Raw genomic sequence first — 9811 nt, 5'->3', positions numbered from 1 at the left:
TTTGGAGGGACATAAATGAAAGGGTTTAGGTCTTAAAAGGGTTATATGCATGTAGGGAAAGAAATAACACAATAGGGACTCAACTTTGGCAAAGCACTAAGGACCCTTAAGTTTTAACTTAAAAAATTATGCCCCTTGCCTACCTTAGTTTGCCTTTTGGACACTGGGCCCGCCAAGTGCATTAGGCGACTCGCCAAGTGCACCCTTGGTTCGGCATTTGTTCCAGTTGGCTCACCAAATGGGCCGTTCATTGGGCGATGAAGGGGTACCAAAGGCCGACATGCCAATCTAGTTGGCGAGCTACCCTTTAGCTCACCCTTTGGTCCAGCATCATGGCCAAATAAGGCAGCCATTAGGCAATCACAAGGGCAGATGGGTGAGTCGCCCAACCCTTTGGGCGATCAACCATCCCCTCTAAAATCAATGTTTCTACCACCCTTTCTTGCTAGCATAGGTCCTTACTTGCATCCTAGACCTCATCCTCACCCCATTAAGGTTCTAAAAACAGCCCATACACCAACTCAAAGTCACACTAACCAAAACGTCATGGCTCTAGTTCATCCAATCATTTTTTGTGTCATTACATTATTCCCCACTTAGGAACATTCGTCCTCGAATGACACTTTAAACATTCAAGGAAGTAACGACTCAAAACTAGCAACCCATCAAACATATAACAGCATAATCCATGCACCAACTAAAGAAACATCAACTTTATCTCAACATGTATTCGTTGAATTCTACAAACTCATTAGGAACACATACTTCATCATTTCTTAATTTAAATGGAGGAACTACCTTCTCTGATCATAAGCATGCTTATTATAACAACATGAAGCCAAAAATATTAAATTACGCTCAAAAGCACACATATGCATGATCATACATTCACTTATTTAATTCAAACAAGCATCTCATACTAATTGCACAACAACATGAGGGAATATAGATCAATTACTCATTTTATCATTCTATCATAATATCATCAAGAGCATGAATAGCAAAAGGAAACCATGCAACAGATAATCATGCATGACTCCAAAACACGAAATTAGCTACTAAGAACGGCAAGTCTCAAGTTTGAATAGGAATAGAAGAAATTGATAAGGATACAAGAATTCTTCACGACCTCATAATCAACATACTATCCCCGACTCAAGGAAGAACTCATAGAACTTCACAAGTAACCATAATGGGTACCTTACATGATGGGAATAAACATTTAATAGACATAGACTATGAGAGCTAAATCATAGAATTCGGTGTCATGTAACCTCACACTGTAAGAAGGTGATCAACTTACCTAAGGTCGATCAGTTATTACCCTAATCGATCCACTAGCTATCCTATGTGGGCACATAGTTAAGGCACAAAGATCTTGCTACATGACACCCCGCCTTAACTAACGTATGGGCCTTCATCACAAGGTATTGCTACTAGATACCCCGCCTCAACTATCGTGAGAGCATCAATCCCACTCAATGACCTCTCGGTGCTTTGCCTTCATTCCCATAGAGTAATTCATGTCATTAGTTTATTAAGAAAGAGAGATTGTTATTAGATAACCCCACCTCAACTAACTTATGGGCAACCATCTCAAACCAACATGCGTAATACTTTTGGGGATTGAGATTGTCGCTAGATAGCCCCGCCTCAACTAATGTATGGGCATCCATGTCCAAAGATTGCTACTAGATACCCCACCTCAACTACCGTAAGGGCATCCATCCTCTCCCAATACGAGGATAACTCATAGATTCAAACATGAGAATAACCTTTCATATAAGAATCCCTTAACATGCTTTAGTGAAGAGTTGAGAATAACCTTTCAAATCAACACATCAGAACATTCGTGATTATATAGCTTCATACATGCTTTCAAGAAAAGATAACCTAAGTCTACCAATTCAAGATACATTAAAAAGGAAGAAACCTTCCATATGCAAACATCTTTGTTCATCAATGCATAGTTGAAAATGTCCTTTCAATACTAGCACAGTTGCATTCTAGGTATGATTACATTACTTGTATTAGATCACACACCATATACCTCATATCATGTTCATGCATTCGTTCTTCATATCATGATCATGGATACATTCTTTATATATCCACAAAGCAACAATTATTCATAATTAGGCATGCATAATCACATTACTTCAACAAACTAATTCAATTTAAGCATCTCTTAATCACTTACTTGAACAATCCACAAACCCACTTCTTAGGCCAACATTAAAGACTTTAGGAAAACATGGGTTCCTTGAGAGTTTACTTCATAAAACCACAATCAACATCATACAATCACATTAATTAATAATAAAGCCATTTAAAACAACTGAAGTTTGAACCCGTGTTGAAGAGTGAAAGATCTAGGTTTTGATGTTTTGCAAGCTTTGAAAAACACTTTGATAGGACTCTAGGGTTAGAGCTAACCCTAGATAAAGAACCACCATACCTTCCGAAGAAATCCACAGGAAATTTGAGGAGAAACTTCCTTGAAATCGCCAAACCCTAGCCTCAATAGCTCCCTTCTTCTTCTTCTCTAATGGAGGGTTTCTAGTGAGAAAAGATTTGATAGGAGATGGGTTTCTTTTAATTCTATTTGGAGGGACATAAATGAAAGGGTTTAGGTCTTAAAAGGGTTATATGCTTGTAGGGAAAGAAATAACATAACAGGGACTCAACTTAGGAATAGAACTAAGGACCATAAAGTTTTAACTTAAAAAATTATGCACCTTGCGCGGCTTAGTTGGCCTTTTGGACAATTCGGCCCGCCTAGTGCACCCTTGGTTCGGCCTTTGTTCCAGTTGGCTCACCAAATGGGCAGTCCATTGGGCGATGGAGGGGTGCCAAAGGCCGACACGCCAATTTGGTTTGCGAGCTACTCTTTAGCTCACCCTTTGGTCCAGCATCATGGCCAAATGAGGCAGCCAATAGGCCATCACAAGGTCAGATGGGTGAGTCGCCCAACCCTTTGGGCGATCAACCATCCCCTCTAAAATCAATGTTTCTACCACCCTTTATTGCTAGCATAGGTCCTTACTTGCACCCTAGACCTCATCCTCACCCCGTTAAGATTCTAAAAATAGCCCATACACCAACTCAAAGTCACACTAACCCAAACGTCATGGCTCTAGTGCATCCTATCATTTTTTGTGTCATTACATTATCCCCCACTTAGGAACATTCGTCCTCGAATGACACTTTAAACATTCGAGGAAGTAACGACTCAAAACTAGCAACCCCTCAAACATACAACAACATAATCCATGAACCAACTAAAGAAACATCAACGTTATCTCAACATGTATTCATTGCGTTCTACAAACTCATTAGGCACGCATAATTCATCATTTCTTAATTTAAATGGAGGAACTACCTTCTCTGATCATGAGCATGCTTATTATAACAACATGAAGCCAAAAATATTAAATTACGCTCAAAAGCACACATAGGCATGATCATACATTCACTTCTTCAATTTAAACAAGCGTCTCATACTAATAGCACAACAACATGAGGGAATATAGATCAATTACTCATTTTATCATTATATCATAGTATCATCAAGAGCATGAATAGCAAAAGGAAACCATGCAACAGATAATCATGCATAACTCTAAAACATCAAATTAGCTACTAAGAACGGCAAGTCTCAATCTTGAATAGGAATAGAAGAAATTGATAAGGATACCAGAATTCTTCACGACCTCATAATCAACACACTATCCCCGACTCAAGGAAGAACTCATACTCATACTAGGTTAATATTCACACAACATAAGGACGTCAACATCACATTCTATATCAAAGGAAACCATCACTTACCGATGTCTTCACACGGATGACTTTCCTTTCTTTCTTTATCTTGAAGCACATAGACACGATTCTTCTTGGGAGCATTAGGATCCGGTCCACTATAAGAAGCTTGCTTGGCCTCTCTCCCTTTATCCATGAGTGTAGGACAATCTCTCGTCTAATGTCCTTTTTTTCCACACCCAAAACAACTATCCATACCTTCGAGACACTTACCCAAATGGTGTTTTCCACTATTAGCACATGTAGTCCTATCAAAAGGAGAACCACCTCCACTTCCTCATTCAGATTTAGGGTTACATACCCCACCTTTGATCACTATAGAAAAATGATAGTAGGAATTTTTGTTGATTGACCTCTTTCTGAACTTAGGTTGACGTTGATCATCAGATCTAGACCTCTTCAATTTCCTATTCTTCTGTTGGAGCTTTCATCCTCCATTTTCTTAGCATAAACCATAAGACGAGATATATCCATGTTATCATGAATCATAGCCGAACGACATTCTTTTGTCACCAAGCTAGACACAGCCGTCACGAACCTACTCATTTTATCTCTAGGATCCGCAACCATAGAATGAGCATATTTAGACAACTCGATGAACTTAAGAGAATATTCCTCAACACCCATACCTCCTTGATGAAGGTTGATAAACTCTTCAACCTTTGTTTCCTTTTTCTCCCTATGAAAGAATATATCGAGGAAAGATCTCTTGAACACCTACCAACCTACAGCAACCGCTCCTTCCAACCTATTCGTCTTCCATTTAGTATGCCACACTTGTGCCACACCCTTCAATTGATAAGCGGCCAACTCCGTTTTCTCTCTAGTAGTCACCCCATAGCATCTACAATCTTATAAACCTCATCTAGGAACTCTTGAGGGTCTTCACCCACTTGAGAGCCAAAGAAATTAGGAGGATTCATTCTAGTGAAATCTCTTAGCCTCGAATCCATAGTGCTCTCATTAGGGTTCTCATGGGCTCTAGCATCCCTAGTCACTTGAACTGTAAAAGCATGAGTTAAGGTTTGGATAGCCGTTCTTATCTCCAAATTAGTCATAGCCCCTTCATCAATAAAAACTTGAGGATCTTAAAGGACTTCCTCTTCTTGGGGAACTTGACCACCTAGAGGAACTTGATAACCCTAAGGAGTTTGATTACCTTGAGGAGCTTGATTCTCTAAAGGAGGAACTCCTCTATTCACACCCTCTCCTTCCACCCTCCTAGCGTTATTCCTTCTTGTATTCATATCCTATAAACACAAGAGAAGGAGTCAGGAAAAGGACAACTATAGATCTAGCTCTAAGGCATGACATAAGAGTATGAAGAAAGTGAAACATCCTAACGTCCTATAGCCTCTCGCTAAAAGGTGTGTCACAACTCACACCGATGAACAAGACTCTACTAGACGTGGCTTGTGAGACGACGTCCTAAGCGTACCATTCCAAAACCTTTGCTCTGTAACATGGTTGTCACGACCCCAGCCTATGCCCCGGAAGCGACATGGCATATAAGACTCCGAAGAGCCTTATAAATCATTTCATTGCATTGATAATAGAATTTGTACGAAATTAAAACTTTTTATTCAGAGCCATAGGATTCAAAACATACTAAACATTTAAAATATTGCAGCGGAAGTCTACTTGTCTTAATGCCCATCTTAATACAATCTTAGAAAACAAACATAAGTAGGGTCACAACCCTTTTCACTTGAAAAGTCTAGAAAGAGTCTATTACAAAGAAGTAGAACAAAACATAAAGCTTGTAAAATGTATCCCCGAATGATGAGGACATACCACTCTAACTTGGGAGTCTCAATTCAAGTCTTCACTATAACTAGCAAGTCACTTGTGGGAACCTCCACTTGTAGACATAGAGGAAAATATGGAGTTAGTACACACAAATGTACTAAGTATGATGACCATGCAAAAACATACCAAAACGGACATTTTGGTTTGGAAACCATGCATGATACCAATTTCATGATATTTCATGAACATAAGAATAAGAGGAATCAAATACAAGTATCACCAACATCCAAGTCATTATCATCACATTTCCACCAAAGGTGAACCCACCATTCTGCTCATGCTCCTTCAATGTCAAGACACAATACAAGTACATATACATCAAGAAAGACATCTCAATCATCATCAGGTCCCTATCTATAATAGCCCTAACACACACTTAAGTAAGATATGAAGTGACATCCCATACTACCTCTTCACCTAAGTGTTCCTCTAGTCCACCATAGATAAGACTCCTTACATTTCAACATATCATGCTAAACAACTCATATTACTAATTCAAGTGAAACATGTTTCATAACATTTAGTCAACTACGACATACATCATATCATGGAAGACATGCACCATTTCATAAAGACAAGTGAGACATATATCATATCATAGAAAACACAAACTATTTCAAATAGACATGTAAGACATACATCATATCATAGAAGACCTAAAGGCAACTTGCTTCATTTGTTAATTTAGAACACATTCTTTCAATGGGAAGTAGAGATTCTCACTATAGCCCTCTTAAAGCCTACTGATGCAAATGCATGGATAGCATCCCGTATAGCTACCCACAGGTCATAGAACTTCACAAATAACCATAATGGGTACCTAACATGATGGGAATAAGCATTTAATAGACATAGATAATGAGAGTTAAATCATAGAATTCGGTGTCATGTAACCCCACATTGTAAGAAGGTGATCAACTTACCTTAGGTCGATCAGTGATTACCCTAATGGATCCACTAGCTATCCTATGTGGGCACAAAGTTAAGGGACAAAGAGCTTGCTACATGACACCCCGCCTTAACTAACGTATGGGCCTCCATCACAAGGTATTGCTACTCGATACCCCACCTCAACTATTGTGAGAGCATCAATCCCACTCAATGACCTCTCGGTGCTTAGCCTTCATTCCCATAGAGTAATTCATGTCATTAGTTCATTAAGTAAGACAGATTGTTATTAGATAACCCCACCTCAACTAACATATGGGTAACCGTCTCATACCAACATGCGTAAGTCTTTTGGGGATGGAGATTGTTGCTAGATAACCCCACCTCAGCTAAAGTATGGGCGTCCATGTCCAAAGATTGCTACTAGATACCCCACCTCAACTATCGTAAGGGCATCCATCCTCTCCCAACATGAGGATAGCTCATAGATTCAAACATGAGAATAACCTTTCATATAAGAATCCATTAACATGCTATAGTGAAGAGTTGAGAATAACCTTTCAAATCAACACATCAGNATGAGTTAAGTGTTGGAGAGTCGTTCTTATCTCCACAATAGTTATAGCCCCTTCATCAATAAGAACATGAGGATCTTGAAGGACTTCCTCATCTTGGGGAACTTGACCACCTAGAGGAACTCGATTACCCTGAGGAGTTGGATTACCTTGAGGAGCTTGATTCTCTAAAGGAGGAACTCCTCTATCCACACCCTCTCCTTCCACCCTCCTAGTGTTATTCTTTCTTGTATTCATATCCTATAAACACAAGAGAAGGAGTCAAGAAAAGGACTACTATAGATCTAGCTCTAAGGCATGACATAAGAGTATGAAGAAAGTGAAACATCTTAACGTCCTATAGCCTCTTTCCCATTGGTGTGTCACAACTCACTCCGATGAACAAGACTCTACTAGACGTGGCTTGAGAGACGATGTCCTAAACGTACCATTCCAAAACCTTTGCTCTGTAACATGTTTCTCACGACCCGAGCCTATGCCCCAAAAGCTACACGATATATAATACTCCGAAGAGCCTCATAAATCATTTCATTGCATTGATAATAGAATTTGTACGAAATTAAAACTTTTTATTCAAAGCCATACGATTCAAAACATACTAAACATTTAAAACATTGTAGCGGAAGTCTACTTGTCTCAATGGCCATCTTAATACAATCTTAGAAAAACCAAAATAAGTAGGGTCACGGCCCTTTTCACTTGAGAAGTCTAGAAAGAGTCTATTACAGAGAAGTAGAACAAAACATAAAGCTTGTAAAACGTGTCCCCGAATGATGAGGACATACCACTCTAACTTGGGAGTCTCAATCCAAGTCTTCACTATAACTAGCAAGTCACTTGTGGGAACCTACACTTGTAGACATAGAGGAAAATATGGAGTTAGTACACACAAATGTACTAAGTATGATGACCATGCGAAAACATACTAAAACGGACATTTTGGTTTGGAAACCATGCATGATACCAATTTCATGATATTTCATGAACATAAGAATAAGAGGGATCAAATACAAGTATCACCAACATCTAAGTCATTATCATCACATTTCCACCAAAGGTGAACCCACCATTTTCCTCATGCACCTTCAATGTCAAGACACAATACAAGAACATATACATCAAGAAAGGCATCTCAATCATCATCAGGTCCCTATCTATAATAGCCCTAACACACACTTAAGTAAGATATGAAGTGGCATCCCATACTACCTATTCATACCACACCTAAGTGTTCCTGTAGTCCACCATAGATATGACTCGTTACATTTCAACATATCATGCTAAACAACTCATATCACTAACTCAAGTGAAACATGTTTCGTATCGTTTAGTCAACTACGACATACATCATATCATGGAAGACATGCACCATTTCATAAAGACAAGTGAGACATATATCATATCATAGAAGACACACATTATTTCAAATAGACATGTAAGACATACATCATATCATAGAAGACCTAAAGACAACTTGCTTCATTTGTTAATTTAGAACACATTCTTTCAATGGGAAGTAGAGATTCTCACTATAGCCCTCTTAAAGCCTACTCGTGCAAATGCATGGATAGCATCCCGTACTACTGCCCACGCATCATGGAACTTCTCAAGAAACCATAATGGGTACCTCACATAATGGGAATAAGCATTTGACCGACATAGACTATGAGAGCTAAATCATAGAATATGGTGTCATGTACCCCACACCATAAGAACGTGATCAACTTGTCTAAGGTCGATCAGTGATTAGCCTAATGGATCAACTAGCTATCCTATGTGGGCACATAGTTAAGGGACAAAGAGCTTGCTAGATGAAACCCTGCCTTAACTAACGTTTGGCATTCATCACAAGGGATTGCTACTAGATACCCCTCCTCAACTATCTCCAGATCATCCATTCCACTCAGTGACATCCCGATGCTTAGCCTTCATTCCCATAGAGTAATTCATGTCATTAGTTCATTAAGAAAGAAAGATTGTTATTAGATAACCCCACCTCAACTAACATATGGGTAACCATCTCATACCAACATCCGTAAGTCTTTTGGGGATGGAGATTTTTGCTATACAACCCCGCCTCAACTAACGTATGGGCATCCATCTCTATGGATTGCTACTAAATACCCCACCTCAACTTTCGTGAGGGTATCCATCCTCTGCCAACATGAGGATAACATATAGATTCAAACATGAGAATAACCTTTAATATAAGAATCCCTTAACATGCTTTAGAGAAGAGTTGAGAATAACCTTTCAAATCAACACATCATAACATTCGTGATCATATAACTTCATACATGCTTTCAAGAAAAGGAAACCTAAGTCTATCAATTCAAGATACATTAAAAAGAAAGAAACCATCCATATCCAAACATCTTTGCTCATACGTGCATAATTGAGAATGTCCTTTCAATACTAGCACACTTGCATTCTAGATATAATTACATTACTTGGATTTAGATCACACACCACATAACTCGTATCATGTTCATGCATTCATTCCTCATATCACATGTATACATTCTTTATATCTCCACATACCAACAATTATTCATAATTAGGCATGCATAATCATATTACTTCAATAAACTAATTCAATTTAAGCATCTCTTAATCACTTGCCTGAACAATCCGCAAACCCACTTTTTAGGTCACCATTGAAAACTCTAGGAAAACATGGGTTCTTTGAGAGTTTTCTTCTTTAAACAATAATCAAC

This window comes from Solanum stenotomum, chromosome 1 (assembly GCF_019186545.1).
Source record: "Solanum stenotomum isolate F172 chromosome 1, ASM1918654v1, whole genome shotgun sequence".
Taxonomy (NCBI): domain Eukaryota; kingdom Viridiplantae; phylum Streptophyta; class Magnoliopsida; order Solanales; family Solanaceae; genus Solanum; species Solanum stenotomum.
This window is presented reverse-complemented; position numbering follows the sequence as displayed.